The 23,831-nt window shown below is 49.5% G+C and overlaps 2 long non-coding RNA genes across 2 annotated transcripts; both read right to left on the reverse strand.

Moving 5' to 3' along the window:
* Positions 1–402: 402 nt before the first annotated feature.
* Positions 403–9,617, reverse strand: LOC138235485 (uncharacterized). Its single transcript, XR_011188179.1, has 4 exons — positions 9,329–9,617; positions 3,509–6,996; positions 2,589–2,765; positions 403–1,377 (listed from the first exon to the last, which is right to left on the reverse strand). It is a non-coding gene; the product is annotated as an uncharacterized lncRNA (long non-coding RNA).
* An 878-nt stretch (positions 9,618–10,495) lies between these two features.
* On the reverse strand, positions 10,496–20,558 carry LOC138235511 (uncharacterized). The gene is made up of 4 exons (XR_011188205.1): positions 20,278–20,558; positions 14,553–18,706; positions 13,477–13,653; positions 10,496–11,548 (listed from the first exon to the last, which is right to left on the reverse strand). It is a non-coding gene; the product is annotated as an uncharacterized lncRNA (long non-coding RNA).
* Between the last annotated feature and the right edge of the window lie 3,273 nt (positions 20,559–23,831).

Raw genomic sequence — 23,831 nt, forward strand, 5'->3', positions numbered from 1 at the left:
TGTGACTACCCGGTATATTTGTCATCTTGTTTGTTTTTGTCTTACAGTACCGCTCAAAGTTAAGAATAGCCGTGATATAATCTTTTTTCAGAGGAATGCACAGACGTGGTGACGCAATTTACTCAGTGATACTCTCGTTTTCGCTTTTGTGTTTCCTTCGTTTTTGCTCTTCAATGTCACCGTAGCGTGCATCAATGCATAACACAAATCACCTATATTTAATTTTAAAAAGACATTGGTTATAATTAAAAGGAACTTAACTATAATTAAAACGGTTATTATCAGGTACAGAATATGTTTCCATTTATTAAATACATATTTGCAAAGATGACTTGCACTCACAGGACCTCATTATACTTCGTGTAATATTAATAATAAAAACCACAACAATAAGAGTTTTTTTCCTTTAGATCTTATTACTTTTATTCAAAGAAAGCAACTCTTCAGAACACAGCAACTCACAGTCTGGCTACTTTTAAAAATATTTTTAACAGATTTTCAAAAGGATCATCGATCATGTCTACTGCGATGAAGAAATTAATTATGCCAATAGATCAGCTACAAGAGAACTTAACAGAGATATTAAGGTTCATAAATCTTCAAAAGGCCTCAGTGAAGATACAGGGTGTCCAGTCCTGGTCCTGTAGGGTCAGTGTGTCTGCAGGGTGTCCAGTCCTGGTCCTGTAGGGTCAGTGTGTCTACAGGGTGTCCAGTCCTGGGCCTGGGGGGGGGTCAGTGTGTCTACAGGGTGTCCAGTCCTGGGCCTGGGGGGGGTCAGTGTGTCTGCAGGGTGTCCAGTCCTGGTCCTGTAGGGTCAGTGTGTCTGCAGGGTGTCAAGTCCTGGTCCTGGAGGGGTCAGTGTGTCAGCTGGGTGTCCAGTCCTGGTCCTGGGTTCTCATTAGAAGAGCCTGGTTCTGTGCCAGTGGGTCACAGATCTCCTGCAGCAGATCCCAGCTCTTACAGCCCCAGTGCTTTGAGTGCCTTGCTGTTGTCCACGATGGAGCAGGAACTACAGTATCCGGGTTTCAGGCAGCGGAAGCAGAACGCTGTATCACACTGTGGGCACCTGATTTTCGGGCAGCCGACCCCGTTGTGAGTGAGCAGAGCATGGCAGCCTGGGCACGCACGGAAGTAGGGACAGCCATACACCCGGCTCTGCTGACCCACGTCGACATTCCCACGAGAAATAAGGGCCGCCCGCAGCCCGCAGCCCGGCCGGCCACAGCTATTCGTGTTGTCCTGAGAAGACGGGGGCACCCACTCCAGCTGGCACGCCCCGCAGAAGGAGTAGATTTTTCTCTCACGGGCGCAGTGTGTGCACACCACACGCAGGCTAGCATCCTCGGGCTTCCTCATGTCTGTGTGGCAGCGCGGGCACTGCAGTGGGTGGGAAACAACCAGAGAGAAAAGTTTTTCTAGATGCACTTGCCAGTCTGATTTACTGACAGCACTGAGAGATCACAGCAGAGTGAACACTGACTGGAGGAGACACAGCTCTCACTGAAAGCACTGAGAGATCACAGCAGATGGAGCACTGACTGGAGGAGAGACACTGCTCTCACTGACAGCACTGAGAGATCACAGCAGAGTGAGCACTGACTGGAGGAGAGACGCAGCTCTCACTGACAGCACTGAGAGATCACAAGCTTCCTGTAAGCCCTGTAGCATCATGGCTGTCCAGCTCCAAAGCCTCAGGCCCTGCCTGCTCTCAGACACTGGCAGCAGTGCAGATCTTGCCCCTGTCCACATCAACAGGACTGAAGTGGAAAGGGTCAGTAACTTCAAATTCCTTGGTTTCCATATCACCAAGGATCTCACATGGTCTCTCAACGCCACCTGTCTGATCAAGAAAGCACAACAGCGCCTGTACTTCCTAAGATGGTTGAAGAAGGCTAAGATACGTCCCCAGATCCTCAATAACCTTTACAGATGCACTAAGCATTATGACAAGTTGCATCACAGCCTGGTAAGGCACTGCAGTATTGCTGACCGCAAAGCCCTACAGCGGGTGGTGAAAACTGCCCAGTCCATCACTGGGGTTGCCCTCCCATCTATACAGGACATTTATGACAGATGGTGCTTGAGGAAAGCGCTAAGCATCATCAAAGACCCCACACACCCCAGCTACAGACTGTTTGACCCTCTACCATCTACAAAACAGTACCAGAGCATGCAGGCTCGGACTACCAGACTCAAAGACGGATTTTACCTCCACACTATCAAACTATCAAACTATTAAACTCCCAGCCTCTCTCACCTACGATCTGAACCCTTACAGTGCCTTCTCTCTTCATCAAAACTCAAACACACATTGAAATCTACCTCTACCTCGCATGTCAAGAAGTTCACTCCCCATAATTGTGGATCCTTTATTTCATTCTGTTGACGTATGATTTTGTTTTGCACATTGCCTGTTGTTGTTTTACACATTGCCTGTTGTCTCTGTCTTTCTTTTATTATACAACTGTATTGTTGTTTTTTGTACTACTTACCGTCTGAGAGCTAGCTAAATAGTATTTCATTAAACCATATACCTGTGTATGAGTATAATGACAATAAACGTGAACTTAAACTTAACTTAATCTTACCCGTGTCAGTATGGTAAGCTTACTCATGGCCTCTGTCCAGGATAAGTGTCACCAGAGGGCTTGGCGCCGAGTCCGTCTCAGTGCAGAACCAGGACAGAACCAGTCTTGGTGCGTCCGGGTGCCTGTTTCACTGACTCCCTTACTGCAGCAGCACTGGCGATCCCAGAGAATACAGGGCTGAAAAGGACCAGTGAGTGAAAACAGAGCATGATTCCAACAGTAAGGTGTAGAAGAGGGAGAATTAATCATGCCATATTCTGTACATAATTATACACTACTGTCATTACTGCTCTTAATACTATCAGTACTACTGCTGCCACTACTGTCCCTAATACTATCAGGACTACTGCTAATATTGTACCTTGTACTATCAGGACTACTGCTGCTACAATTACTGTCCCTAATACTATCAGTACTACTGCTAATATGTTGAAAAGAGAAGAAAGGAAACACGTTTCAACTGTGGAGTGCCGGGTGACACCCAAAGAAGGCTCCACAGCCAAAACATTGTTTCTTTTCTTCTGTTTTCAGCACAGGAATAAACCTTTACTTGTTCCTTTGCTGCCTATGCATGCTGACACAGCCCCCTACTTGAACTAATACTGCTAATACTGTCCCTAATACTATCAGTGGATGTCTGCCCGTTGTGCCTTCCATCATGCAGGGCAGCAACATCCTGTTGCTGTTACCGTAACAATGGTTTTTTACGGTACAGGGTTGTTAGCCTCCAGAATGGAGGACCTGCTGCCCTAGCTGGGACACAAACCTACTGCCCTGAGATTATGAGTCTCATGCTCTACCAACAGAGCTAGTCGGGACCCTAATGCTATCAGTACTACTGCTAATATTGTAGCTAATACTATCAGGAATTAGACTCATAAGTATAATAGGAAAAGTAGACAAAAAATATTAATACCAACCTGATCGATGGTTACTTCCTCCTCAGAGCCCGACTCTTGGCTGTGCAGTTCCACTTTCTGTTTCTCTCTGTCTCCCCTGTGTCTGCAGGCTGTTCTCTCTGTCTCTCCTGTGTCTGCAGGCTGTTCTCTCTGTCTCTCCTGTGTCTGCAGGCTGTTCTCTCTGTCTCTCCTGTGTCTGCAGGCTGTTCTCTGTCTCTCCTGTGTCTGCAGGCTGTTCTCTGTCTCCCCTGTGTCTGCAGGCTGTTCTCTCTGTCTCTTCTGTGTCTGCAGGCTGTTCTCTCTGTCTCTCCTGTGTCTGCAGGCTGTTCTCTGTCTCCCCTGTGTCTGCAGGCTGTTCTCTCTGTCTCTTCTGTGTCTGCAGGCTGTTCTCTCTGTCTCTTCTGTGTCTGCAGGCTGTTCTCTCTGTCTCTTCTGTGTCTGCAGGCTGTTCTCTGTCTGTCCTGTGTCTGCAGGCTGTTCTCTGTCTGTCCTGTGTCTGCAGGCTGTTCTCTGTCTGTCCTGTGTCTGCAGGCTGTTCTCTCTGTCTCTTCTGTGTCTGCAGGCTGTTCTCTGTCTCTCCTGTGTCCTGTGTTGTATCCGTCTCACACACGGAGAGATTCTCTCGACTGTGGATTGCGATTTTGGGCGCCTGCTCAGTACTGCACGTCTCCTGTCTCTTTCACTTTCACTATGCAATGGAATTCCCCACCAGGTGGAGATTTAAACACGATTCAACCAGAACAGGCCGAACGAAAACAAAAGAGGAAGAGAGAATGGTCAGTCCCGTGACATCCTGACAGAAAAAATCTCCATTACCAGCAACAATATAGAAATATAATACCATTATAACTTGATTTATTCCACACTGAATAGAGAAGAAACGAAACAACATTTCAGCTGTGGAGCCTCTTTTCAGCGTGGAATAACCTTTACTTGTTCCTTTTCAGCCTACGCATGCTAACTCCAACTATTATAACTATAGTATTCACATCACAACATTATTAAATATGAATTAACAATGAATAATAACAATACCTTACATTTATATAGTGGACACTCCACTCAAAGCACTGACTCCCCTCCACCACCACCAGTGTGCAGCCCCACCTGGATGATGCGACAGCAGCCATAGTGCGCCAGTACACTCCCCACACACCAGCTACCAGTGGGGAGGAGAGCAGAGTGATGAAGCCAGTTCATAGATGGGGATTATTAGGAGGCCATGACTGGTAAAGGCCAGGGGGAAACTTGGCCAGGACAAGCCACCCCTACTCTTTTCGAGAAACACCCTGAAATTTTTTTAGGACCACAGAGAGTCAGGATCTCAGTTTTATGTCTCATCCAAAGGACTGCGCCTTCTTACAGTGTAGTGTCCCCATCGCTATACTGTGACATTAGGACTCACACAGACTGCAGGGTGAGTGGTCCCTACTGGTCCCACTAACACCTCTTCCAGCAGCAGCCTAAGCTTTCCCAGGAGGTCTCCCATCCAGGTACTGGCCAGGCTCAAAGCTGCTGAGCTTCAGGGGGTAGCCAGGTGTGAGTTGCAGGGTGATATGTTGCAACATCCAGCGTATCCCAGAAGAACATGGGACAGTGGATTGTGGGGCACACAGACATGCGCAGGGTCAATTTGGAGATTCCAATTCAGCTGGGGAGCAGGTCTTTCTCTCAAAGGAAACGCCTGGGGAGAACATGAAACTCCCCACAGAAGGACCCCCAGGCTGATGCCAGGCTCTAACGAACCCATCGGCACACAGGCACAGCTCTATCAGCTCGAATGTTATTAAGCAGAATGAACGGAGTAATGAAGAATCCGTGTATGTGAAATAAGAAGTGAACCCCTAGCTACTGAACATAATTAAGGGAGCTCATTAGCATCAGGAGGTTTAATAATTGGGTCACAAGTAAGCAAGGGCTGGGCATGGGCAGAACCTCCTGGAGTTTGGTCAGGGTGTACAGGATGTTGGACAGGAAACAGGTCACGCCCCGCTCGAAAGAGACTTCAGAGGAGCTCACAAGAAGGGAACGAGATGCTTTTCTGCCTGGAGAGGTTTACAGAACCGTTTCTGTCTGCCTGGGGCAAAACCCCCCAAACCCCCCCGTCAGACAATTCAAGACCACTCTCCTGGGGCCCAGTCGTCCTGTCGAGATCGCCCCAGGAGCAGCACAGAGACCCCCGCAGTCACAGGGAAGGACCTGCAGCCCCCTCTCGCTCTGCGGGGTCTCCACACACAGACAGCCTGACAGGCACAGCACACTCAACACAGGAGGGCAGCGGAGCTCCTCCAGCCCTGGACAGAGCAGACTGTAGTGGGTGTGACACAGTAATTCAGCATCCCGCCAGTGATGTACATACACAGCAGGCGTATATATTCCCTCACTTATCACAAACAGCATGGAAGACATTTTCATTTTAAACCGCACGATACTGGATCCAACCCCACACTTCGAAAGCAGATAAACGCAATGAACTCTTTGTATCCCAGGAACAAACAGGCCCCTTCAGAAACGAGTCTTTATAAAGTATCACCTGGGCTCCAGCCCGATCAATGGAATTTGTTGATAAATTTGGGATGGTAATATCACACAACTGGTCGTTCAAGTCAATGTATTGCTTTTTCTGTATCAGGATGTAGTGCCCAGCGTCTGCAGTGAACTGACCGGTACACGAGGACACAGTGCTCGGTGTCTGCAGTGAGCTGACCGGTACATGAGGACACAGTGCACAGCGTCTGCAGTGAAGTGACCGGTACACGAGGACACAGTGCCCAGCGTCTGCAGTGAGCTGACCGGTACATGAGGACACAGTGCCCAGCGTCTGCAGTGAGCCGACCGGCACACAAGGACACAGTGCCCAGCGTCTGCAGTGAGCTGGCCAGTACTCCACGACGGCTGGACTGGCTGTCCAGTGCCCCTACTCCAGCCACCCCCTACTGCGAGGAAGTGTACCCCCAAATTCTGAGGGCACTGCACCAGAGGCTCTTCTGGCACCTATCTACCCCCGCCCTCTCTCTTGCTGTCTGTCCCCCACAATCCCCTGTCCTTGCCCTGGCAGAGTGGGGCGCAGCACCCAGGAATCTGACAGTGCGAGACGGGGACTGACTGCTGAGCAATGGGGTTTATTTCAGGGGAATCAACACAAAGCAAACCAGAAGGAAAAAAACTCCAAACAGGACAAGAAAAAGGACAAGAAAAAGACACAAGTCCCAGGCTGCACCGAAAGAGTCTGTGAGCGGCACGAGCGCCCCTCGAGCCGGGGTGGTACAGCACTGCCACCAGCTGGTCCCTCGGGGAATCTTGCCTTCTGTCCCCAGAAATTACTCCTTCTGCACACCCCTTTGCTGCTCCACCCTCCTGTCCGGAGGCTCTGGAGCGTGTAGCTGTCATGGACAGAGGGGGTGCTTGGGGGTTCCTGTCTCTCTCCCTGGCTCAGTGCCCTGTCCAGTCTCTCCTCCCACGCCGCCGCTCACAGAGCGATCTTCGTGTTGCGGAAACTCGAGTTGTCCCTGCGAGCCAAGCAGAACAAGGTGCTCACGTGAGCAGACGCACAACTGGAAAAGGCTATTCGTGTGTCAGCACGTCACTCAGTGTGTCAGCCAGTAAGCGTGTCACTCTCTCAGTGTGTCAGCCAGCGAGTGTGTCACTCTCTCAGTGTGTCAGTGTGTCAGCACGTCACTCAGTGTCAGCCAGCGAGCGTGTCACTCTCTTAGTGTGTCAGCACATCACTCAGTGTGTCAGCCAGTAAGCGTGTCACTCTCTCAGTGTGTCAGCCAGCGAGTGTGTCACTCTCTCAGTGTGTCAGCACGTCACTCTCTTAGTGTGTCAGCACATCACTCAGTGTGTCAGCCAGTAAGCGTGTTACTCTCTCAGTGTGTCAGCCAGTGAGCGTGTCACTCTCTCAATGTGTCAGCACGTCACTCAGTGTCAGCCAGTGAGCATGTCACTCTCTTAGTGTGTCAACACATCACTCAGTGTGTCAGCCAGTAAGCGTGTCACTCTCTCAGTGTGTCAGCCAGTGAGCGTATCACTCTCTCAATGTGTCAGCACATCACTCAGTGTGTCAGCCAGCGAGCGTGTCACTCTCTTAGTGTGTCAGCACGTCACTCAGTGTGTCAGCCAGCAAGCGTGTCACTCTCTCAGTGTGTTAGCCAGCGAGCGTGTCACTCTCTCAGTGTGTCAGCCAGCGAGCGTGTCACTCTCTCAGTGTGTCAGCCGGCAAGCGCGTCACTCTCTCAGTGTGTCAGCACGTCACTCAGTGTGTCAGCCAGCAAGCGTGTCACTCTCTCAGTGTGTCAGCCAGCGAGCGTGTCACTCTCTTAGTGTGTCAGCACATCACTCAGTGTGTCAGCCAGTAAGCTTGTCACTCTCTCAGTGTGTCAGCCAGCGAGCGTGTCACTCTCTCAGTGTGTCAGCCAGCGAGCGTGTCACTCTCTCAGTCTGTCAGCCAGCGAGTGTGTCACTCTCTCAGTGTGTCAGTGTGTCAGCACGTCACTCAGTGTCAGCCAGCGAGCGTGTCACTCTCTTAGTGTGTCAGCACGTCACTCAGTGTGTCAGCCTGTCAGTGTGTCACTCTCTCAGGGCCTCAGCTCTGTGTGTGCGTGTCACTCTCTCAGGGCCTCAGCTCTGTGTGTGCGTGTCACTCTCTCAGGGCCTCAGCTCTGTGTGTGCGTGTCACTCTCTCAGGGCCTCAGCTCTGTGTGTGCGTGTCACTCTCTCAGGGCCTCAGCTCTGTGTGTGCGTGTCACTCTCTCAGGGCCTCAGCTCTGTGTGTGCGTGTCACTCTCTCAGGGCCTCAGCTCTGTGTGTGCGTGTCACTCTCGCAGGGCCTCATATACTGTACTCATGAAGCAAACAGGCAGGTATTTTCATATTATCCCAGTCACTAAAATATATAAGCTAGAGTGGATCAAGCTGCTGTGGAGTGGGACTCAGACTGAGAGACTGTAATCCTGGAGTGGATCATACTGCTGTGAACTGGGAATCAGACTGACAGCACTGTAATCCCGGATTGTTCCAACCACTGTGGAGTGGGAGTCAGATTGACACCACAGAGTTTAGGAGTTAAATCTGCCAGCAGGCTCCAGATGGACTTCATCATGTGAGACAGCACTCTCACAATGAATCAAATGAACACAAAGGCTTGATCCTTAATTGTTTTCTGTACTGGTATTACTTCTTACTTAAGGCCATGAGATAAAACCCTCTAAGGAAAAGCAGTCTTGAGTGTTGTTGTTGTGCACGATCTGATTGCATTGGTATTTATTCTCCAGCTGTCCAGGAGACGAGTCTTCCTTTGGACAGGGTACGGACACGGTGACTGACGCCGATTAGGTGTTGAGATCTTCGGACGAAAACGAGGAGCATGAATCGAGCGACTTCATCTAGCATGGCTTTTTAAATACCAAGCAAACTGCCTTCAGCTTAAGCCAGCTAGCCTTTCCCCGAGCTGTGCTCCCCAAACCCCAGAGACACGGTTCACAGATGCTAATCACGACAGATGCGTTTTCAGGGGCACCCGCGGCAAGCCCACGGTCCACGGACAGGAGTGGGACCCGTGAAAAATACAGATGGACCTTCATCTAACCTCGCTGTCAGGCGGCGAGACCTTGAACAGGAGGCACTGCCTGGATGTTGCTCATTTTACTTACAGTTTGCACCTCGGGATACAAAGTTTTTTTTTAATTAAAACCGCAGTCCCTCCTGCCTCAGGAAACCCCAGGTTCGGGATCAGCTGGCAAACAGACCCGGAGTGGGTGGACCGGACTGCAGAACCATGGAGAGACTCTGATCCACCAACTCAAAACTTGCAAAGACTTGACGTCTTTATTGATAACTTACCGCAGGCTCTCTGGGTAACTCCGTTTGATTTCTAAAACGTTGAGAAACCAGCACAATTCCTCTCAGTCTCTTATTACTCAATCACTATGCCAGGTCCGTTGAAAAGAATAAAAAAAAACTGAACCGTTTTCTGAGACGGTTCTCGGGTGAACACCCTGTCGAAAAGCTGCCGCTTAAGAAATGAAAAAGACGGGATGGAATTCAGTTGAGACCAAAACACAGCACAGCCTCCCCAGTTTCAAACGCGCCATGGCAACCGCGCCACTGGTGCCGTCATCAACCGGCGCCAAGGAAAGCGGCAATCTTCCCCCTCTTACTCTGCGCAAAGAGCGTAGTGCGAATCCTAGGTTCGAACAAAGCGGTGTTTTACGTACGCAGACTGTGTTTACGTACGCAGGCAATGAATATTACGGTTAAGAAGGAAACGGAAAGTGCGCGGAGTTCAGAAAACAATATGCGTTTCTTTGTGTATAAAGTTACAAAATCGTATAATAGTCGGTAGTGTTGTTGTGCAAACGAAAAACATGGAAGAACTCAAATAAAAGTGAAAAGGTTTACATAAGAATGAAACCGGAAATACATTATCACATCTGTAATGGGGTATGAAAGACGGTAGAAATTAAATTACAGAAGTGCAGAAGTACAAAAAAAGACGACTGACATGTAGGAAAGGCCTTCATTTAACATGAAAAACCTGGCAAAACACGGTCTGCGTCGAGAAACATGACGTCCAACTAAACTTGTTTTACTGACAGTTACAGACTATGTGACTACCCGGTATATTTGTCATCTTGTTTGTTTTTGTCTTACACTACCGCTCAAAGTTAAGAATAGCCGTGATATAATCTTTTTTCAGAGGAATGCACAGACGTGGTGACGCAATTTACTCAGTGATACTCTCGTTTTCGCTTTTGTGTTTCCTTCGTTTTTGCTCTTCAGTGTCACCGTAGCGTGCATCAATGCATAACACAAATCACCTATATTTAATTTTAAAAAGACATTGATTATAATTAAAAGGAACTTAACTATAATTAAAACTGTTATTATCAGGTACAGAATATGTTTCCATTTATTAAATACAGATTTGCAAAGATGACTTGCACTCACAGGACCTCATTATACTTCGTGTAATATTAATAATAAAAACCACAACAATAAGAGTTTTTTTTCCTTTAGATCTTATTACTTTTATTAAAAGAAAGCAACTCTTCAGAACACAGCAACTCACAATCTGGCTACTTTTAAAAATACTTTTTAACATTTTCAAAAGGATCATCGATCATGTCTACTGCAATGAAGAAATTAATTATGCCAGTAGATTAGCTACAAGAGAACTCAACAGAGATATTAAGGTTCATAAATCTTCAAAAGGCCTCAGTGAAGATACAGGGTGTCCAGTCCTGGTCCAGTAGGGTCAGTGTGTCTGCAGGGTGTCCAGTCCTGGTCCTGGAGGGGTCAGTGTGTCTGCAAGGTTTCCAGTCCTGGTCCTGGAGGGGTAAGTGTGTCTGCAGGGTGTCCAGTCCTGGTCCTGGGGGGTCAGTGTGTCTGCAGGGTGTCCAGTCCTGGTCCTGGAGGGGTCAGTGTGTCAGCTGGGTGTCCAGTCCTGGTCCTGGGGGGTCAGTGTGTCTGCAGGGTGTCCAGTCCTGGTCCTGGAGGGGTCAGTGTGTCAGCTGGGTGTCCAGTCCTGGTCCTGGGGGGTCAGTGTGTCAGCTGGGTGTCCAGTCCTGGTCCTGGGTTCTCATTAGAAGAGCCTGGTTCTGTGCCAGTGGGTCACAGATCTCCTGCAGCAGATCCCAGCTCTTACAGCCCCAGTGCTTTGAGCGCCTTGCTGTTGTCCACGATGGAGCAGGAACTACAGTATCCGGGTTTCAGGCAGCGGAAGCAGAACCCTATTCCACACTGTGGGCACCTGATGCTCGGGCAGCCGACCCCGTTGTGAGTGAGCAGAGCATAGCAGCCTGGGCACGCACGGAAGTAGGGACAGCCGTACACCGGGCTCTGCTGACCCACTTCACTATTCCCACGAGAAATAAGGGCCGCCCGCAGCCCGCAGCCCGGCCGGCCACAGCTATTCGTGTTGTCCTGAGAAGACGGGGGCACCCATTCCCGCTGGCACGCCCCGCAGAAGGAGTGGATTTTTCTCTCACAGGCGCAGTGTGTGCACACCACACGCAGGCTAGCATCCTCGGGCTTCCTCATGTCTGTTTGGCAGCGCGGGCACTGCAGTGGGTGGGAAACAACCAGAGAGAAAAGTTTTTATAGATGCACCTGCCAGTCTGACTTACTGACAGCACTGAGAGATCACAGCAGAGTGAGCACTGACTGGAGGAGACACAGCTCTCACTGACAGCACTGTGAGATCACAGCAGAGTGAGCACTGACTGGAGGAAACACAGCTCTCACTGACAGCACTGAGAGACCACAGCAGAGTGAGCACTGACTGGAGGAGAGACGCAGCTCTCACTGAGAGCACTGAGAGATCACAGCAGAGTGAGCACCGACTGGAGGAGACACAGCTCTCACTGACAGCACTGTGAGATCACAGCAGAGTGAGCACTGACTGGAGGAGAGACACAGCTCTCACTGACAGCACTGAGAGACCACAGCAGAGTGAGCACTGACTGGAGGAGACACAGCTCTCACTGACAGCACTGAGAGATCACAGCAGAGTGAGCACTGACTGGAGGAGACACAGCTCTCACTGACAGCACTGTGAGATCACAGCAGAGTGAGCACTGACTGGAGGAGAGACACAGCTCTCACTGACAGCACTGAGAGACCACAGCAGAGTGAGCACTGACTGGAGGAGACACAGCTCTCACTGACAGCACTGAGAGATCACAGCAGAGTGAGCACTGACTGGAGGAGACACAGCTCTCACTGACAGCACTGAGAGATCACAGCAGAGTGAGCACTGACTGGAGGAGAGACAGCTCTCACTGACAGCACTGAGAGATCACAGCAGAGTGATCACTGACTGGAGGAGAGACACAGCTCTACTGACAGCACTGAGAGATCACAGCAGAGTGAGCACTGACTGGAGGAGAGAAACAGCTCTCACTGACAGCACTGAGAGATCACAGCAGAGTGAGCACTGACTGGAGGAGACACAGCTCTCACTGACAGCACTGAGAGATCACAGCAGAGTGAGCACTGACTGGAGGAGACACAGCTCTCACTGACAGCACTCAGTGATCACAAGCTCCCTGCCCTGTAAGCCCTGTAGCATCATGGCTGTCCAGCTCCAAAGCCTCAGGCCCTGCCTGCTCTCAGACAGTGGCAGCAGTACAGATCTTGCCCCTGTCCACATCAACAGGACTGAAGTGGAAAGGGTCAGTAACTTCAAATTCCTTGCTTTCCATATCACCAAGGACCTCACATGGTCTCTCAACGCCACCTGTCTGATCAAGAAAGCACAACAGCGCCTGTACTTCCTAAGATGGTTGAAGAAGGCTAAAATATGTCCCCAGATCCTCAATAACTTTTACAGATGCACTAAGCATTATGACAAGTTGCATCACAGCCTGGTAAGGCACTGCAGTATTGCTGACCGCAAAGCCCTACAGCGGGTGGTGAAAACTGCCCAGTCCATCACTGGGGTTGCCCTCCCATCTATACAGGACATTTATGACAGACAGTGCTTGAAGAAAGCGCTAAGCATCATCAAAGACCCCACACACCCCAGCTACAGACTGTTTGACCCTCTACCATCTGGAAAACGGTACCGGAGCATTCGGGCCCGGACTACCAGACTCAAAGACGGTTTTTACCTCCACACTATCAAACTATCAAACTATTAAACTCCCAGCCTCTCTCACCTACGATCTGAACCCTTACAGTGCCTTCTCTCTTCGTCAAAACTCAAACACACATTGAAATCTACCTCTACCTCGCATGTCAAGAAGTTCACTCCCCATAATTTTGGATCCTTTATTTCATTCTGTTGACGTATGATTTTGTTTTGCACATTGCCTGTTGTTGTTTTACACATTGCCTGTTGTCTCTGTCTTTATTTCTTATACAACTGTATTGTTGTTTTTTGTACTACTTACCGTCTGAGAGCTAGCTAAATAGTATTTCATTATACCATATACCTGTGTATGAGTATAATGACAATAAACGTGAACTTAAACTTAACTTAATTTTACCTGTGTCAGTATGGTAAGCTTACTCATGGCCTCTGTCCATGATAAGTGTCACCAGAGGGCTTGGCGCCGAGTCCGTCTCAGTGCAGAACCAGGACAGAACCAGTCTTGGTGCGTCCGGGTGCCTGTTTCACTGACTCCCTTACTGCAGCAGCACTGGCGATCCCAGAGAATACAGGGCTGAAAAGGACCAGTGAGTGAAAACAGAGCATGATTCCAACAGTAAGGTGTAGAAGAGGGAGAATTAATCATGCCATATTCTGTACATAATTATACACTACTGTCCCTAATACTGACATTACTGCTCTTAATACTATCAGTACTACTGCTGCTACTACTGTCCCTAATACTATCAGGACTACTGCTAATATTGTACCTTGTACTATCAGGACTACTGCTGCTACAATTACTGTCCCTAATACTATCAGGACTACTGCTAATATTGTACCTTGTACTATCAGGACTACTGCTGCTACAATTACTGTCCCTAATACTATCAGGACTACTGCTAATATTGTACCTTGTACTATCAGGACTACTGCTGCTACAATTACTGTCCCTAATACTATCAGGACTACTGCTAATATGTTGAAAAGAGAAGAAAGGAAACACGTTTCAACTGTGGAGTGCCGGGTGACACCCAAAGAAGGCTCCACAGCCAAAATGTTGTTTCTTTTCTTCTGTTTTCAGCACAGGAATAAACCTTTACTTGTTCCTTTGCTGCCTATGCATGCTGACACAGCCCCCTACTTGAACTAATACTGGTAATACTGTCCCTAATACTATCAGTGGATGTCTGCCGGTTGTGCCTTCCATCATGCAGGGCAGCAACATCCTGTTGCTGTTACCGTAACATTTTTTTTTTACGGTACAGGGTTGTTAGCCTCCAGAATGGAGGACCTGCTGCCCTAGCTGGGACACAAACCTACTGCCCTGAGATTATGAGTCTCATGCTCTACCAACAGAGCTAGTCGGGACCCTAATGCTATCAGTACTACTGCTAATATTGTAGCTAATACTATCAGGAATTAGACTCATAAGTATAATAGGAAAAGTAGACAAAAAATATTAATACCAACCTGATCGATGGTTACTTCCTCCTCAGAGCCCGACTCTTGGCTGTGCAGTTCCACTTTCTGTTTCTCTCTGTCTCTCCTGTGTCTGCAGGCTGTTCTCTCTGTCTCCCCTGTGTCTGCAGGCTGTTCTCTCTGTCTCCCCTATGTCTGCAAGCTCTTCTCTGTCTCCCCTGTGTCTGCAGGCTGTTCTCTGTCTCCCCTGTGTCTGCAGGCTGTTCTCTGTCTGTCCTGTGTCTGCAGGCTGTTCTCTGTCTCCCCTGTGTCTGCAGGCTGTTCTCTGTCTGTCCTGTGTCTGCAGGCTGTTCTCTGTCTCCCCTGTGTCTGCAGGCTGTTCTCTGTCTCCCCTGTGTCAGCAGGCTGTTCTCTCTGTCTCCCCTGTGTCTGCAGGCTGTTCTCTGTCTCCCCTGTGTCTGCAGGCTGTTCTCTGTCTGTCCTGTGTCTGCAGGCTGTTCTCTGTCTCCCCTGTGTCTGCAGGCTGTTCTCTGTCTCTCCTGTGTCTGCAGGCTGTTCTCTGTCTCCCCTGTGTCTGCAGGCTGTTCTCTGTCTCCCCTGTGTCTGCAAGCTGTTCTCTGTCTGTCCTGTGTCTGCAGGCTGTTCTCTGTCTGTCCTGTGTCTGCAGGCTGTTCTCTGTCTCCCCTGTGTCTGTAGCCTGTTCTCTGTCTGTCCTGTGTCTACAGGCTGTTCTCTGTCTCCCCTGTGTCTGCAGGCTGTTCTCTGTCTCTCCTGTGTCTACAGGCTGTTCTCTGTCTCCCCTGTGTCTGAAGGCTGTTCTCTGTCTCCCCTGTGTCTGCAGACTGTTCTCTGTCTCCCCTGTGTCTGCAGGCTGTTCTCTGTCTCCCCTGTGTCTGCAGACTGTTCTCTGTCTCCCCTGTGTCTGCAGGCTGTTCTCTGTCTCCCCTGTGTCTGCAGACTGTTCTCTGTCTCCCCTGTGTCTGCAGGCTGTTCTCTGTCTCTCCTGTGTCCTGTGTTGTATCCGTCTCACACACAGAGAGATTCTTGATTGTGGATTGCGATTTTGGGCGCCTGCTCAGTACTGCACGTCTCCTGTCTCTTTCACTTTCACTATGCAATGGAATTCCCCACCAGGTGGAGATTTAAACACGATTCAACCAGAACAGGCCAAACGAAAACAAAAGAGGAAGAGAGAAGGGTCAGTCCCATGACATCCTGACAGAAATAAGAATCTCCATTACCAGCAACAATATAGAAATATAATACCATTATAACTTGATTTGTTCCACACTGAATAGAGAAGAAAAGAAACAACATTTCAGCTGTGGAGTCTCTTTTCAGCGTGGAATAACCTTTACTTGTTCCTTTTCAGCCTACGTATGCTAACACCGCCCCCTACTCGAACTATTATAACTATAGTATTCACATCACAACATTATTAAATATTAATTAACAATGAATAATAACAGAAAATAATAACAATACCTTACATTTATATAGTGGACACTCCACTCAAAGCACTGACTCCCCTCCACCACCACCAGTGTGCAGCCCCACCTGGATGATGCGACAGCAGCCATAGTGCGCCAGTACTCTCCCCACACACCAGCTCTCAGTGGGGAGGAGAACAGAGTGATGAAGCCAGTTCAGAGAGGGGGATTATTAGGAGGCCATGACTGGTAAAGGCCAGGGGGAAACTTGGCCAGGACAAGCCACCCCTACTCTTTTTGAGAAACACCCTGAGATTTTTTTAGGACCACAGAGAGTCAGGATCCCAGTTTTATGTCTCATCCAAAGGAATGCGCCTTCTTACAGTGTAGTGTCCCCATCGCTATACTGTGACATTAGGACCCACACAGACTGCAGGGTGAGCGCCCCCTACTGGTCCCACTAACACCTCTTCCAGCAGCAGCCTAAGCTTTCCCAGGAGGTCTCCCATCCAGGTACTGGCCAGGCTCAAAGCTGCTGAGCTTCAGGGGGTAGCCAGGTGTGAGTTGCAGGGTGATATGTTGCAACATCCAGCGTATCCCAGAAGAACATGGGACAGTGGATTGTGGGGCACACAGAGATGCACAGGGTCAATTTGGAGATTCCAATTCAGCTGGGGAGCAGGTCTTTCTCTCAAAGGAAACGCCTGGGGAGAACATGAAACTCCCCACAGAAGGACCCCCAGGCTGATGCCAGGCTCTAACGAACCCATCGGCACACAGGCACAGCTCTATCAGCCCGAATGTTATAAAGCAGAATGAACGGAGTAATGAAGAATCAGTGTATGTGAAATAAGACGTGAACCCCTAGCTACTGAACAGAATTAAGGGAGCTCATTAGCATCAGGAGGATTAATAATTGGGTCACAAGTAAGCAAGGGCTGGGCATGGGCAGAACCTCCTGGAGTTTGGTCAGGGTGTGCAGGATGTTGGACAGGAAACAGGTCACGCCCCGCTCGAAAGAGACTTCAGAGGAGCGCACAAGAAGGGAACGTGATGCTTTTCTGCCTGGAGAGGTTTACAGAACCGTTTCTGTCTGCCTGGGGCAAAAACCCCCCAAACCCCCCCGTCAGACAATTCAAGACCACTCTCCTGGGGCCCAGTCGTCCTGTCGAGATCGCCCCAGGAGCAGCACAGAGACCCCTCCCAGTCACAGGGAAGGACCTGCAGCCCCCTCTCGCTCTGCGGGGTCTCCACACACAGACAGCCTGACAGGCACAGCGCACTCAACACAGGAGGGCAGCGGAGCTCCTCCAGCCCTGGACAGAGCAGACTGTAGTGGGTGTGACACAGTAATTCAGCATCCCGCCAGTGATGTACATACACAGCAGGCGTATATATTCCCTCACTTATCACAAACAGCATGGAAGACATTTTCATTTTAAACCGCACGATACTGGATCCAACCCCACGCTCCGAAAGCAGATAAACGCAATGAACTCTTTGTATCCCAGGAACAAACAGGCCCCTTAAGAAACGAGTCTTTATAAAGTATCACCTGTGCTCCAGCCCGATCAATGGAATTTGTTGATAAATTTGGGATGGTAATATCACACAACTGGTCATTCAAGTCAATGTATTGCTTTTTCTGTATCAGGATGTAGTGTCCAGCGTCTGTAGTGAGCCGACCAGTACACGAGGACACAGTGCCCAGCGTCTGCAGTGAGCTGACCGGCACACGAGGACACAGTGCCCAGCGTCTGCAGTGAGCCGACCGGTACACGAGGACACAGTGCCCGGCGTCTGCAGTGAGCTGACCGGTATGCGGGGACACAGTGCCCAGCGTCTGCAGTGAGCTGACCGGTACACGAGGACACAGTGCCCGGCGTCTGCAGTGAGCTGACCGGTGCTCTAGGACACAGTGCCCAGCGTCTGCAGTGAGCCGACCGGTACATGAGGACACAGTGCCCGGCGTCTGCAGTGAGCTGACCGGTACACGAGGACACAGTGCCCAGCGTCTGCAGTGAGCTGACCGGTACACGAGGACACAGTGCCCAGCGTCTGCAGTGAGCCGACCGGTACATGAGGACACAGTGCCCGGCGTCTGCAGTGAGCTGACCGGTACACAAGGACACAGTGCCCAGCGTCTACACTGAGCTGGCCAGTACTCCACGACGGCTGGACTGGCTGTCCAGTGCCCCTACTCCAGCCACCCCCTACGGCGAGGTGTACCCCCAAATTCTGAGGGCACTGCACCAGAGGCTCTTCTGGCACCTATCTACCCCCGCCCTCTCTCTTGCTGTCTGTCCCCCACAATCCCCTGTCCTCGCCCTGGCAGAGTAGGGCGCAGAACCCAGGAATCTGACAGTGCGAAACGGGGACTGACTGCTGAGCAATGGGGTTTATTTCAGGGGAATCAACACAAAGCAAACCAGAAGGAAAAAAACTCCAAAAAGGACAAGAAAAAGACACAAGTCCCAGGCTGCACAGAAAGAGTCTGTGAGCAGCCACGAGCGCCCCTCGAGCCGGGGAGGTACAGCATTGCCACCTGCTGGTCCCTCGGGGAATCTTGCCTTCTGTCCCCAGAAATCACTCCTTCTGCACACCCCTTTGCTGCTCCACCCTCCTGTCCGGAGGCTCTGGAGCGTGTAGCTGTCATGGACAGAGGGGGTGCTTGGGGGTTCCTGTCTCTCTCCCCGGCTCAGTGCCCTGTCCAGTCTCTCCTCCCACGCCGCCGCTCACAGAGCGATCTTCGTGTTGCGGAAACTCGAGTTGTCCCTGCAAGCCAAGCAGAACAAGTTGCTCACGTGAGGAGACGCACAACTGGAAAAGGCTATTCGTGTGTCAGTGTGTCAGCACGTCACTCAGTGTGTCAGCCAGTAAGCGTGTCACTCTCTCAGTGTGTCAGCCAGCGAGTGTGTCACTCTCTCAGTGTGTCAGTGTGTCAGCACGTCACTCAGTGTCACCCAGCGAGCGTGTCACTCTCTTAGTGTGTCAGCACATCACTCAGTGTGTCAGCCAGCAAGCGTGTCACTCTCTCAGTGTGTCAGCCAGCGAGCGTGTCACTCTCTCAGTGTGTCAGCCAGCGAGTGTGTCACTCTCTCAGTGTGTCAGCCAGCGAGTGTGTCACTCTCTCAGTGTGTCAGTGTGTCAGCACGTCACTCAGTGTCACCCAGCGAGCGTGTCACTCTCTTAGTGTGTCAGCACATCACTCAGTGTGTCAGCCAGCAAGCGTGTCACTCTCTCAGTGTGTCACCCTCTCAGGGCCTCAGCTCTGTGTGTGCGTGTCACTCTCTCAGGGCCTCAGCTCTGTGTGTGTGTGTCACTCTCTCAGGGCCTCATATACTGTACTCATGAAGCAAACAGGCAGGTATTTTCATATTATCCCTATCACTAAAATATATAAGCTAGAGTGGATCGAGCTGCTGTGGAGTGGGAGTCAGACTGACAGCACTGTAATCCTGGAGTGGATCATACTGCTGTGGAGTGGGAATCAGACTGACAGCACTGTAATCCCGGATTGTTCCAACCACTGTGGAGTGGGGGTCAGATTGACACCACAGAGTTTAGGATTTAAATCTGCCAGCAGGCTCCAGATGGACTTGATCATGTGAGACAGCACTCTCACAATGAATCAAATGAACACAAAGGCTTGATCCTTAATTGTTTTCTGTACTGGTATTACTTCTTACTTAAGGCCATGAGATAAAACCCTCTAAGGAAAAGCAGTCTTGAGTGTTGTTGTTGTGCACGATCTGATTGCATTGGTATTTATTCTCCAGCTGTCCAGGAGACGAGTCTTCCTTTGGACAGGGTACGGACACGGTGACTGACGCCGATTAGGTGTTGAGATCTTCGGACCACAGCGAGGAGCATTAATCGAGCGACTTCATCTAGCATGGCTTTTTAAATACCAAGCAAACTGCCTTTAGCTTTAGCCAGCTAGACTTTCCCCGAACTGTGCTCCCATAACCCCAGAGACACGGTTCACAGATGCTAATCACGACAGATGCGTTTTCAGGGGCACCCGCGGCACCCACGGTCCACGGACAGGAGTGGGACCCGTGAAAAATACAGATGGACCTTCCTCTAACCTCGCTGTCAGGCGGCGAGACCTTGAACAGGAGGTACTGCCTTGATGTTGCTCATTTTACTTACAGTTTGCACCTCGGGATACAAAGTTTTTTTTAAAATTAAAACCGCAGTCCCTCCTGCCTCAGGAAACCCCAGGTTCGGGATCAGCTGGCAAACAGACCCGGAGTGGGTGGACCGGACTGCAGAACCATGGAGAGACTCTGATCCACCAACTCAAAACTTGCAAAGACTTGACGTCTTTATTGATAACTTACCGCAGGCTCTCTGGGTAACTCCGTTTGATTTCTAAAACGTTGAGAAACCAGCACAATTCCTCTCAGTCTCTTATTACTCAATCACTATGCCAAGTCCGTTGAAAAGAATAAAAAAAAACTGAACCGTTTTCTGAGACGGTTCTCGGGTGAACACCCTGTCGAAAAGCTGCCGCTTAAGAAATGAAAAAGACGGGATGGAATTCAGTTGAGACCAAAACAGAGCACAGCCTCCCCAGTTTCAAACGCGCCATGGCAACCGCGCCACTGGTGCCGTCATCAACCGGCGCCAAGGAAAGCGGCAATCTTCCCCCTCTTACTCTGCGCAAAGAGCGTAGTGCGAATCCTAGGTTCGAACAAAGCGGTGTTTTACGTACGCAGACTGTGTTGGGGAATACAAATGTGCCCGCAATGAATATTACGGTTAAGAAGGAAAGGAAAGTACGCGGGTTCAGCAAACAATATGCGTTTCTTTGTGTATAAAGTTACAAAATCGTGTAATAGTCGGTGGTGTTGTTGTGCAAACGAAAAACATGGAAGAACTCAAATAAAAGTGAGAAGGCTTATATAAAAATGAAACCGGAAATACATTATCACATCTGTAATGGGGTATGAAAGACGGTAGAAATTAAATGACAATTTTGTGCAGAAGTACAAAAAAAGACGACTGACATGTAGGAAGGGTCTTCATTTAACATGAAAAACCTGGCAAAACACGGTCTGCGTCGAGAAACATGACGTCCAACTAAACTTGTTTTACTGACAGTTACAGACTATGTGACTACCCAGTATATTTGTCATCTTGTTTGTTTTTGTCTTACACTACCGCTCAAAGTTAAGAATAGCCGTGATATAATCTTTTTTCAGAGGAATGCACTTGTTTTTTTGCAGACGTGGTGACGCAATTTCTCAGTGATACTCTCGTTTTTGCTCTTCAATGTCACCGTAGCGTGCATCAATGCATAACACAAATCACCTATATTTAATTTTAAAAAGACATTGATTATAATTAAAAGGAACTTAACTATAATTAAAACTGTTATTATCAGGTACAGAATATGTTTCCATTTATTAAATACATATTTGCAAAGATGACTTGCACTCACAGGACCTCATTATACTTCGTGTAATATTAATAATAAAAACACAACAATAAGAGTTTTTTTCCTTTAGATCTTATTACTTTTATTCAAAGAAAGCAACTCTTCAGAACACAGCAACTCACAATCTGGCTACTTTTAAAAATATTTTTAACAGATTTTCAAAAGGATCACCGATCAAGTCTACTGCAATGAAATTAATTATGCCAATAGATCAGCTACAAGAGAACTCAACAGAGATATTAAGGTTCATAAATCTTCAAAAGGCCTCAGTGAAGATACAGGGTGTCCATTCCTGGTCCTGTAGGGTCAGTGTGTCTGCAGGGTGTCCAGTCCTGGTCCTGGGGGGTCAATGTGTCTGCAGGGTTTCCAGTCCTGGTCCTGGAGGGGTCAGTGTGTCTGCAGGGTGTCCAGTCCTGGTCCAGTAGGGTCAGTGTGTCTGCAGGGTGTCCAGTCCTGGTCCTGGAGGGGTCAGTGTGTCTGCAGGGTGTCCAGTCCTGGTCCAGTAGGGTCAGTGTGTCTGCAGGGTGTCCAGTCCTGGTCCTGGAGGGGTCAGTGTGTCTGCAGGGTGTCCAGTCCTGGTCCTGGAGGGGTCAGTGTGTCAGCTGGGTGTCCAGTCCTGGTCCTGGGTTCTCATTAGAAGAGCCTGGTTCTGTGCCAGTGGGTCACATATCTCCTGCAGCAGATCCCAGCTCTTACAGCCCCAGTGCTTTGAGCGCCTTGCTGTTGTCCACAATGGAGCAGATCATATAGCATTCAGGTTGCAGGCAGCGGAAGCAGAACCCTGTTCCACACTGTGGGCACCTGATGTTCGGGCAGCCGACCCCGTTGTGAGTGAGCAGAGCATGGCAGCCTGGGCACGCACGGAAGTAGGGACAGCCGTACACCGGGCTCTGCTGACCCACGTCGACATTCCCACGAGAAATAAGGGCCGCCCGCAGCCCGCAGCCCGGCCGGCCACAGCTATTCATGTTGTCCTGAGAAGACGGGGGCACCCACTCCAGCTGGCACGCCCCGCAGAAGGAGTAGATTTTTCTCTCACGGGCGCAGTGTGTGCACACCACACGCAGGCTAGCATCCTCAGGCTTCCTCATGTCTGTGTGGCAGCACGGGCACTGCAGTGGGTGGGAAACAACCAGAGAGAAAATTTTTCTAGATGCACCTGCCAGTCTGATTTACTGATAGCACTGAGAGATCACGAGTTTGGCTTAAAATCAAAAGAAATACCATCTGTACAGAAAACGAGGTTTTCCTGTGTGCTGTCTACATCCCGCCCTCAGAATCCCCCTACTACAGTGAGGGAATTCTCCCCAGTCTCCACACGGAGATCGGTCACTTCCAGGGCCAGGGAAACGTGCTGCTCTGTGGTGACCTCAACGCACGAACAGGCACACTGGCAGACTTCACCAGCACACAGGGAAATACTCACATATTCGGACAATCCCCTCTGTACCACACACCGGTCACCTCACACAGGTGCAGCCATGACACCACGGTCAACAGCACCGGGCGCGAGCTGCTGCAGCTCTGTCAAGGGCTGGGCCTGTACATCGTCAACGGCAGGACTAGAGGGGACTCTCTAGGCAGGTTCACCTACAGCTCAGCTCTGGGCAGCAGTGTGGTGGACTACGCCATCACCGACCTGGACCCCTCCTGTATCAGTGCCTTCACTGTCAGGCCACAAACTCCTCTCTCCGACCACAGCCAGATCACACTCTACATGAAGAGAACACACCAGCACAGAGACACACTGACACAGCCCAGCCAGCTGTATGACCTCAACCAGGCATACAGATGGGACACAGACAGCCTAGACAGATACCAAACTGCACTGGGCCATGACGAAATTCAGACACTGATGGACACATTCCTAAACACTCCGTATCAAACCAACAAATTAGGCATAAACTTGGCCACACAAAAACTAAATCACCTATTCCACAAACTAGCATCAAAATCTAAGCTAAAAACAACTACATCAAAAAACAACCAAAAAACAAAAGCAAAAGAAAAGTGGTTTGATACGGAGTGCAAAAACATCAGAAATGCACTACGAAAAGTCTCAAATGAAAAACACAGACAACCACACAACACAGATCTGCGACTCAGGTACTGTGACATGGTAAAACTTTACAAACACACGCTGAAAAAGAAAAGAAACACATACATAGACAAACAACTTGCAGAAATTGAGGAGTCACTAAATCAGAATTGTTTCTGGGAGAAGTGGAACAACTTAAACAAATCAAAACCAGAAGAATTGGCCATCCAAAATGGAACAATCTGGCAAACATACTTTGAAAATCTCTATGAAAAGCTCCCAAATACAAATCAATCAGACCAAAACACCATTTATGAAAAACTCAAAATTTTGGAATTGGCTATCAAAGACAACCAAAACCCCTTAGACTCCCCAATCACTGAGCAGGAGCTACTGGACAAACTCCAGGCCCTCAG

Source organism: Lepisosteus oculatus, chromosome 3 (genome assembly GCF_040954835.1).
Source record: "Lepisosteus oculatus isolate fLepOcu1 chromosome 3, fLepOcu1.hap2, whole genome shotgun sequence".
In the NCBI taxonomy this organism is placed as follows: Eukaryota; Metazoa; Chordata; class Actinopteri; order Semionotiformes; family Lepisosteidae; genus Lepisosteus; species Lepisosteus oculatus.